The sequence below is a fragment of the Poecilia mexicana genome, unplaced genomic scaffold (assembly GCF_051168715.1).
Source record: "Poecilia mexicana isolate PSO_F unplaced genomic scaffold, ASM5116871v1 scaffold_8, whole genome shotgun sequence".
In the NCBI taxonomy this organism is placed as follows: domain Eukaryota; kingdom Metazoa; phylum Chordata; class Actinopteri; order Cyprinodontiformes; family Poeciliidae; genus Poecilia; species Poecilia mexicana.
This window is the reverse complement of record NW_028263377.1, coordinates 25863137-25874119: the sequence shown is the minus strand read 5'-3', so window position 1 is coordinate 25874119 and position 10983 is coordinate 25863137.

Sequence of the window (10983 nt, the reverse complement as noted above, 5' to 3'; positions counted from 1 at the left end):
CAACCAAACTGGACAAAACTTCTCAGATTTACAGCAGACGACTTTGAAAATGATTAAATAGATTATAAAAACACAATAGAAAGAAAAACATATAAGGTGAATAAATGAGCAGACTGCAAAAACACAAAATATCAACAAGTAGTTTTGGTCTAGATTCTAGTGCAAATATCTAGTTCCTCTGAAAGATTATTTCACTTATAACATGGGAAGATGTCCCATTATAAGTGGAAATAAAAACTTTTTTAACTATATTCAAGAAGTATTTACTCAAAACAAGATCCTTTACCTCTGTCCAAGAAATTACTCAAGAGTAAAATAGTATTTGGTGAAAAGTAACTAAAGTACTGAGTAGCTGATCAAATTATCAATCATTTAATATTTAAAATTTGTAAAATGTAAAGTTAAAAATTGAAATTTTAGTATTTTAAGACCCAAAATGACAAAAATTCATATAAGTAACAAAAAACAACAAAATTAGGCAAAATTATTTTTTTTCCAAATCAATTTTTTAAATAAAAAACTTTAAGAAAAACTGCAGGTGTGTGTCTGTCTGGTGAATCTTTGGTTAAAACATGTTTGTTTTTCATTCAGTAGGTAGAGAATCCAGAAATTTTACTCAATTAAAAGTAGAAATATTTTATAATAAAAGTAAAAGTATAAAGTAAAAAGTACAACATTGTAAAATTATTCCTAAAAGTAATTTTTTTTTTCCCAAAAAAAGAGAAAAAGATACTTAAGTAAATGTAACTCTGTGCTTTAGATTACAGATGTGACTGTTTATAGTGAACCTAACAGGAGCGGTGAGACAAAAACAGATATTTGTTCATCTAACCAACAACAGAAAACATGTGAAACTCACAGAGAAATGACCTACATGTGCAACTTGTAAAATCTGCTTTGATGCATGTTTATGAAGGTTTGGGAGCTTTTTAACCTTTTCTTTCCGTTCTGGACTGAAAGGCTGAATCACGTTCAGCCTTTCTGGCTGGCAGATGGGCGCTCTGAATGCTGAACAACATCTGAATCATCTTTGTGGAGTTTGAGCTTGTGGGGAGCTACAGACCCTGATTCTCTCCACCAGGGGAACGAAAAAGAACAAAAGGAAACCCGACACCCAGATTTCAGCCTCATGATGCATCAAAGTTTATTACATCCGTATGTTTCTGCAGTAAATATTGGAAAACATTCTTTAACTTTTCTGTCTTCATGTGTTCGGTTTGTGTTCTTCGTCTGCGCTCAGGCTCTCCTGGGTTATGGAACAAGGATCCAGCTCTTTCTGTCACAATAAATATAAATCAATTAATCGCTTGATAAATTAAAACAAGCTCAATAATTTCCATTTGCATAATTTATTGTTTTTTCTCTTCCTACCAAAAAGTGGATGACAAAAGTCTTCAGTTTGGTGCTTTGGTCTCATCGAGCCCTTTGTTTACAGAGACTTTATCATTCATTTTATTTGTTGTTTCTGTTGTTTTGTTCATTTTATTTTCGATATTTAAAATGTCTTTCAGTTCCAGTGTTAAATGTTCATGAAAATTTAAAGTTTAATGATATTTGAGAATGCATTCTTTCATTATTATTATGTCATTATAGTACTTGAAAATGATCTCAAAACAACAATATTATCGTTTATCGCAATAACTACTGGGACAAAACTTGTCATTGTGACAGGGCTAATTGTGACATTTTTAAAGTTTTGCTTGGTTTGATGGTAAATAAAATAAAACCATTGAGATGAAACTTTGTTAAAATAAATCTAACATCAGATATTTAAAGAACCAGTTATATTGTCCATGTTAGTGAAGCTTCAGAAGCTAATTAAACATGAAGTACACGTTACATTACTTCTTCTTTGGTGTTGGCAGTTTTGCAGCTCCACCTGGCATAGTTAATTTTTTTATGGATGGAGGAATTTCTAGAAAGTTTGCATTCACCTAAAGCACCAAAATGTCACAGTTATCATAAAGTTTATATCAAAGAAGAGAGAATCCTGCTGTTAAAAATGCACTTCTTGTTTCTGTGATTTATTACAAACATTCCTGGATTAGTAAATAAGCAGCATTATGTGAACGGCCCTGGAGGAAATATAGAGGTGTGTCTGATTCACCCAGAGGTCATCTGACAGAGTGATGTCATGGGAGGGAACTTCTTCTTTTCCTTTTCATCCGAACAACTCGTGAAGTTTCCACAGTCCCTCCGCCCCTCAGCCATTACTCACTGTCACAAATAAAACCGAAACGTGAAGGAAACCTTTCCAAAGAGCTTTTAGACAAACACTTTCACAGAATCATTTCAGATCTGAATGATAAACCACTTTGTTTTTCATCTCATGTCCCAGTTTCATGCATTCACACCAGCTATGTTTAGTCCGCTTTAATCAAACTCGTTTGTCTAGAAAACCCGGTTCGTTTGTGGAGGCATGAATGCGTAACTCTGAAAAAAGCGCCTAAAATCCAAGCAGAGCAGAGCAGAAACCGCCCCAAAGAAAGGAAGAGGACTACCGCGCAGGGCATTCTGGGTAAATACAACCTAAACAAACATGCTAGCTTAGCGCTAGCAGGAGGCCACAGACATTCGCCCACCGCTAAAATCGACGCTTCTCTATTTTTGTTTACATTTCGTGAAAGAGGAAGTTGCGCTCATTTCTTCTTTGAAGGCTTTCGTGTCGTTTCCTCCTGTGCTTCTCGCTGCAGCGCCCTCACAGGGGAGGAGAGGAACAGGTTTCTCAATTAGTTTGGATGGTTTCATACAGGAGTGCCCAAACTTTTTGAGAGCAAGATCTTTTTCTCTCACCAGCCACCTGAGATCTACCTCATCACACAAGACATAAAAATAGCAAATTAAACTCTATTGACTTATTTTATATGCGAATATACATCAGTTATAGCAGAAATAATAAAGTGACAGAAAACAAGGTAATTATAATTGGACTATAGTCCAATTTTGTCGTTTATTGAATGTTCAGAAACTACAGCAGGTGTAATGAGCCACAGCAAAGATAAACAAAGATAAACAAGATAAACAAAGATAAAACAACCCGAACAGACGATCAACTCTAAACCACTCCTCTCTCTCTCTCTCTCTCTCTCTCTCTCTCTCTCTCTCTCTCTCTCTCTCTCTCGCTTAAGCACACCCGTTGCCGTGGCAACCGCCTGCGCCCTGCAAGCTGAGCAAAGATATTAAAAACACAACATTCAGTCCGTTACGATATCAAGTTTCCAGGTTTGATATTTATTTCTCGATTATTAATAAGCCCTTTTTTTCTCTCTTTTTTTGTTAATGGAACCGAATGGCACTGAATTGCGCAACACCTTGTTGAAACAATAATTACTGAGATTATTAATTTTAACATGTTTCGTTGACTTTTTATAATTCTTTTTTAATGAAGCTACGAACGTTTAGGATCTTAGTGAATATTTTTGATAAGCCCATCAGAATTGGAAGTGCTGGTCTCAGCGTCCTGGCAGCGTTCAGTTTGTCACCTGCCGAGATCGACTCAAAACCGATCCACGTATTGGGACCCCTGGTTTCATGCATAGTAGTGTGAAAGAGAACCTCAGAAGCTGAAAATGGAAGAAATGTTGCAGTTTTGGTTCCAAACTGCACCTTATGAAACAGCATTAGCCCCCATAAGAACTGAGAGTAAGACAATAAAGGCTGGAGGAAAATAATGATGGAAATAATACAGAGAAACAACACAGTCTATGTTGTTTATAGCATATTCAGGTTGTGGGTCTTTTTGTTGTTGAAAAAGTTGCTGTAATTATTCTAGTAAATAATTCAGAAAATAAGTAAAAGTGTTCTTGTATTATTTATGCCATTACGCTTTGTGAAAATGGTCACAAACAACAGTATTTTAGTTTATCGCCATAACTTCTGGGACATTTTATTGTGCAGCAGAATTGGTTATGGTGACAGGCTGATTTCCAGTAACATCACCAACATTCTGCACCAGTAACTGTGCAGGGATGGTGATCACTCAGCTTTGGTTGTACAAACATCACAGTTCTCTCCAAACTGCTGTGGAGGAAACTGTCCCAAACTTTCTCCACATCCACAGAACAAAACATGAGCCTCATTACATCATCAGAGGGTAACGATCTCCACAAAAGCCACTCCTAGACATGAATTCCCTCGTTTCTTCATTCAGTAAGTGGATGAAACCACGCCACCCTACGTCACTGTGGGCTGGAAAAGTAATAAAAAGTGAGAAACATCCATCTGGAAATCACTACCGAGCCAGATGATCATAAACGTTTGAATGATGGAGCATCTTTGGTGAGAAACTAATTTGTGTGCAGCAGACCACCCTGACTAACGCCACTACCTCCACCCTCATCCTCCTCCTCTTCCTCAGTGAAGACAAACAATACCAGCAGAGGAGACGTGTTTGGATGAAGTCTGGGGTTTTATCAGCTGTGGACATTCCTGCCGGGCGAAGAGCAAACAGGCTGTGGGAACGATGTTCTCGCTGATTCAGGCTGCGGCTGCCGTCATGACGTGAAAATGAGGCAGTCAGGGATCAGTAAATGAGATTTATGATAAACTCATGGAAGGAGAAGTCTCACTCTCTCCTCATGCTGTAGCTTTGATTTAATGCAGCCATAATATAACATAAAATATTTTAGTTTACATTCATGTCAACAGTTTTTGTGGCTCTGATTACAAACACTGCACAAAAACAGAATCTACCCACAGATTAATCTTAAAGGGGACGTTTTATGCAAAATTAAAAATTCACATTTTGAACGTTTTGTTTTTCCATTCGGGTCTCAACTGGTTCTGAAAACAGCCAAAGCGCTTAAAAGAATTATCCAATTAAAAAATGATGGCTCTTTGGTGTCTAGAAAATGAGCAAATGTTTGTTGAGTCATTCTGCGCCGTTACCTAGCAACCCCAGCTAAGCCTAGCCCGTCACTTAGCAACTTCAGCAGAGTTCCAGCACATTTGGTCAGCTGGTTTTACCTCTGTGCAATGGCTGCTGGAAAAGAAACATGTTTTGTTGATGACTTTACAACCAGAAACCACTTGCTACAGTCTTGTTAAAAATTAGTTTCTCCAAAAAATGCAATGAAGGTATTTTGTATGGCCCACTGATGATTTTCCCATGTTATAGGTGAAATATTCTGGTACTCTTTTATCAATATTAAGGAATTGTTTACTTAAAATAAACTCCTACATCTTAGTAAAAAGTTTCTTGTAAGTTGGTTTTGTCTTGTTCCAAGTGTATGAAGATATTTGCACCAGAAACTAGACAAAAAATACTTGGCAAGATTTTATGTTTTTGCAGTGCAGATTCATCTGTAAGTAATTATAAATGATAGAAATTATTTTTAGGGCTAATAGAACGAATGGATCTGCATGGATCTGCTGGCACACAAGCTCCATCTGCAAACCAAATAAAACACAACATCTTTGTCTCTGCTGACTGAATTTAGGTAAAAATTTGATTTTCTTTTTTATTGTTTTGCACAAACTTTTTCAGACAGTCTGAGTGACACCACCCAGTCCGGTTGGTGGCGGGGCCTTAGCGAGAGGAAACCAGGAACTCTGGGAGGAGCAGCTTCCCACACCCAGAAGAAGAGACGCACATCGCTCTAAAACAAACAGTCCTCCACTCAGGAAGGAAAGGACTCTTTTTTTGGGACTTTATCAGATCTGCAAGATCCTCGGTCTGTCTCTCATCCACTGCTGACTTGTAGTGTGACAGCAGCTCATTTAGTCTTTATGAAATTGAAAAAAAAAAAAAAGAAAAATCACATTTCAGTTTGAGATTCTCATCTTTCCTCAGGATCACTGACTCAGAACCAATTTATTAAAATAAGCTTGTTTTATTGTGGATCCTCCAGAACAACTGGGACATCATGAATAAACCTCCTTAATCTGTTTCAAATTAAAGGGAATATGTGTGAACTGTTTATTGTAGAAAAACTGCATCATTAAAACATGATTAATGTCCTCATAAAATGATTCAAATAAATATCTTCAAATTTTGCACACCATATTTTGTGATGCCGCAGTGCATCTTGTCTCATTTTTTAATTTCACAGTGTTTGCACTGAAGAATAAGAACGACAGAGTTAAAACTCGAAACCACACTCTGGTCTCTGCTGGAACGCTGCTGGTTTGCTACAAATTCAGGACGCCCCATCTCCACTGAAAGTCAGGCATAAAGCTCCATGGCTGCTAGTTCTCACAAAATACGTTCGTCTCTTCGACTTTAACATCTGTCCTACCAGACTGCAGTAGAATGTTTCCACAAAATCGACAGAATTTCCTTAAAAATACAGGAGCACCAACAAGGAAACATGTCAGCATTTTTTATCATCTTATGAGCAGTATCACAGGATGCAGCCAGAGCCTGTTACCTAGCAACCCCAGCAGAGTTCCGCCCGTTACCTAGCAACCGAGCTCCAGAACATTTGGTCAGCTGTATTTTTCTTTTACTGCTGTATGCACTGTACACTGTAAAACGTTAAAGCAGCATTTAGTTGTGTCTACTACATTCTACTCGTTAAGTCAAATAAATTTAGATTTTGAACTTAAATGTGAGTTTGTGAAAGATAAACTTAAAGCAGTAAGTTGTGTTAACTTTTTATTAATTTGATCAAACCTCTAAGAGTTGAATAAACTAGAGTTTGTAGGTTAGCACTTAAAAACACTGAAAGAAGAAAAAGACAGGAGTGGGAAATATTTCCCAGAGTCCTTAGCGGCATGTTGTCGTATCCTGAGATGGAAGTGCAATCTGACTTTTGTGTTTTATAAAGGCAAATGTTTATTTTAATGCAGCTCAAAAACATTTAGTGTGAACAGGACATAACCCTGAAGCTTTGCAGAATTCATTGTGATGTTTAATAAAATTCATTATCAGATCAGAAATTTTGTTCATGTGATTTGAAACAAGAATTTAAATTATTCCAAAGTAAAATAAGTAGTTATTTTAACTTGATATTGAGGAAAATAATATAGAAATGTGGCTCTTTAACTTGGAGAGGGTAGTTTTTTATGTGTGCATGGATGCTGCATTCTTGTTGGTTGTGCAGGAGGCTCTACTTCTGCTTTTCAAACATCTATTGTACATCTATTTACAGCCATTTTCAGGTGTGAATGTAAACATGGAGTTGGGGGGCCAGCAGCAGCTTATTTGGATTTAAAGTGACAAGATATCCTAAAACAACTCAAAATAGGAAGAACTAAGAATTGTTTTGTGCAGAAAATGCATTCAGTGATTTCACACAGATTTTCTGTTTCCCTCTGTTCTGGATTTCTTCAAAATGGACTTGATTCATGCAAAGTGTCTAACAGGAAATCCTGAAAGAGCTGAATGAATGACAGGACCTCTTGCACAACGCCAGTTATTATGCGAGAGCGGTGTTTTGAGAGGTCAGCGCAGCAGGAGCTTCCCTCAGCTGTCTCCTGGTTGTGCAACTGCAGCTCCTTGCTGGAACGTCTCGGCAGGAACTGTGGCGGAGGAGGAGCAGGATCACGTTCACCTCCTCATCTGCGCCCTCTGCCCCAATAACCAACGCAGGCTTAGGGAAATATCTCCCTCTCACCCAGAGAAAGAGCCTGACTTTAAAAACATATACTGTCGTGTGTTTTCTGATAATCCTGAAGAGTTATTGTGTAGCACAAATTTATCCACTAAAGTCTGTTAAGACCAAGAAAGAATTTATTTAATCTAAGGTGAACATCTTGAAATCTGCATCTGGATAAATGAACAGAAATGGGTAAAGTGCCCAAAACTAATTCAACACATTTTAACTAAAGTAACAGTAAAAATTCCAAGATCTTACTTTTATTAGAGTAAAAACGTACTGAGTACACTGCAAACACAAAATCTTACCAAGTATTTTTAGTTTTGTTTCTAGTGCAAATATCAAAGTATATTTGAAATAAGAGAAAAGTAACTTTTTTTTACAAGATATAGGAGTTGATTTTAAAAAGCAGTAATTCCTTTTGCAGATTGTTTCACTTATAAATGTATTGTTATAAAGTGGAACTACTCCTTTTTATCAATATTAAAGGAATTATTGACTTAAACAAGCTTCTATATCTTGCTGAAAAGTATTACTTCATAAGGTTTTGTGTTTTGCAGTGTGCCTATGATCCAAACAAGAGGAGCAGGAAACAGTTCCTGCAGACAATTAGAGTAATTTATTTTGTCAAATGAAAACCTTTTGTTTGACTTGGAGGCATTTATGGGCCTTTTACTCCACTTTTATGAGGCACAAACTCTCCCACACTCTCCTGTTTCAGTGTTAACTCACACTGTGAGGTCAGGAGAACCTGCTGGGATTCTCCCTCCTCATTTGTTCTGCCGACGATCAATGGTGGGAGAGCGAGGCTGAGGTCACAAACAAGTCGGATCAAAGGGAGGACCACTGCTGGGAGAAACAGCCAAACAACCGCATGGAGAGAAAACAAGACAAGTCCTGAAGTCGTGGGTTCACAGAGACAAACAGCTAAAGTTCCTTCTCATCTGTCCCTGCTGGACGTCCCAGCGGGACGACTGGACTCCCTGGCACCAGAGCCTGGCGCTGGGGGAGATGTCGCTCTCAGATAGGGTCAGGAGAAGCTCCACCCAGCAGGAACGGAGCACACTCAGCCAAACCTGAGAAGGAAAACACCCCGGGACAGAAAGCACAGCATTCCTCTGATTCACGGGATGCGTTTTGGTTCTGAACCCACAGCACACAGCAGAACCTCAGTGGAAAGTTCTGCCAGAACATTATGGGGCGCCGTTTGTAATGCTACAGTCAATTAATGGGTTAATTATGCTTTCTAAAGAAACAAAAAATGCAGCTTCATTGGTCAGTCATATTTTCTCCATGTTATTATTAATTGAAATGCCATAATTTCAAACTAAATAATTAGCAAACTAAATATTCAGATACCAAGTTAAACATTTAGCCTCAAACCAAATATTTACTTAGCTAGCTAAATATTTAGCAAATTGGTCGCATGCCAATTTACTTGCCAGTAATTGGAAATGGACCACCAAAATAAAAGCTGGGTCTTGTGATGCTCTTTAGTTTGAAACAAAAAATTTAGTTCAGAGTTTAATATTTAGTGTGCAAACTAAATATTTAGTTCACAAACTAACTTTTATCGCAGATCTAAACATTTACGCAATATGCTAATCTTCTGGCCGATAAGTGGAAGTGGACTACCAAAATAAAAGTTGGGTCTCGTAAACCTCTTTAGTTTGTAACTAAATATTTAGTTTAGATGTAATGTTTTCTATTAGCACACAGTCGCAGATATTAACATTTACACTCCTGCTGCCTCTTTGAAGAAATAAAAACATGAATAAACGAATCTTAAATTATAAACTAATGTGAGTTTTCCATGAAGTCAGACAAATTAAAACTGAATTTTTTAAATCCATTCCTGTTACGGTCTTCGGCTTTAACTTTAAAAGAGGAACCCAGAGAACCTTTTTTTTATTATGTAAACTAATCTAATTTGGTTGATCTTCATTTCAGATGACAGCCGTGCTGTGAGACTGCGGCGTAATCTCTGTTTTTAGTGAGAACAAGATGCAGGAACATGAAAACGTTCCTCTCCGTAACCAAAACCCTCGCAGCTCTGACCCCTTCCAGATGCCAACTTCTGCAGCAGGATCTGTGACGCACAGAGGTCATTGTTGTTCGCCGACAGATGATTCCTCAGCTCCCATCCTGAGGAGCCGGGTGGAAGTCACGCAGGATCGGGGTCAAGCCTTTTGACCCTGACATCAGTTTCCTGAACACATAGGCCGGGACCCTGAGAGGAGAGTGAGGTCATCCTGTGCGGCGCAGATCGCAGCTGATTCGGTTTAGAGCTGCAGCAGATTAGCAGCTGATTTTATGCTGCTCACGTTTATGTGCTGTTTGTTCTGTGAGGAAAAACTCTGGTTGGCTTCCTGCCATGTTTCTGCAGCTGGTTGAGCTTTAAGTGTTTGTGTCTCATTAGCAAAGAAACAAATGCTGGAGTTGTAAAAACTAAATGCATATCGTGGTTTTGATTTTTCTGTTTGATGTTAACTTGGTTGCTGTGGTTACTGCTTTGCTTATGACACAGACTGGGATTGCTGGGAAATTACCATTAAGGTAACTAATCCTCAGAGTTGTGGCCGATGCTGAAGCACCAACGGCTTTGCAGCTGTTGACCACAGCGAGGTTCCTGCACTGCAAAAACACAAAACCTAACCAAGTCCTTCTGGTCTAATTTCTAGTGCAAATATCTTAATGCATTTGAAATAAAACGAAACTAACTTGCAAGCAGAGCTGGGTATTAACTAGTTACTCAGTTACATTTATTTGAGTAACTTTTGAAAACAATTACTTTTAGAAATATTTGTACTATCCTGCACTTTTAATTTTTACTTGAGACAAACTCAGGGTTTTCTCATGGCAGAATTTGCTGATGCTCTATTAATATGTTTATGACATATTTGAATTAAACTGAACCATCAGAAACAGGTGAGAAACAATTTTAACACCAAAAGGAATGGAGCAGTGATGTTATGTTAGGATTTAGTTTTCAGAACCGGCACTAGAGGGCAGCAAAATGAGAGGAGAAATGTGTTGTCATGCAGTTTTACTACATCAAACTTCTACTTATACATAGTTAATAATACGATTAATGTTATTTTGTAATAATGCTGCTCCTTCTATTTTAACATGTCACTATCATCTGACTTTATGAAACAAAAGTTTCTAACCAAACAAACACAAATACGTTTCTAGCAAAGTGAAACTTTATGTACTTTATTACTGTACTATTGCTCAAACATACATAAATTACTTTCTGTATTTGATCCCTTCAGAACCGTTATGTTGTATTTTGTGTATTTCATTTTGAAATAATTATTACTATTTTATCAATTTTAAAATACAATAATTTTCACAATTAATTATGTTACAATGAATTGTTTCATTGTAACATAATTACATGTTATGTAATTATGTTACAATGAATTGTTTCATTGTAACATAA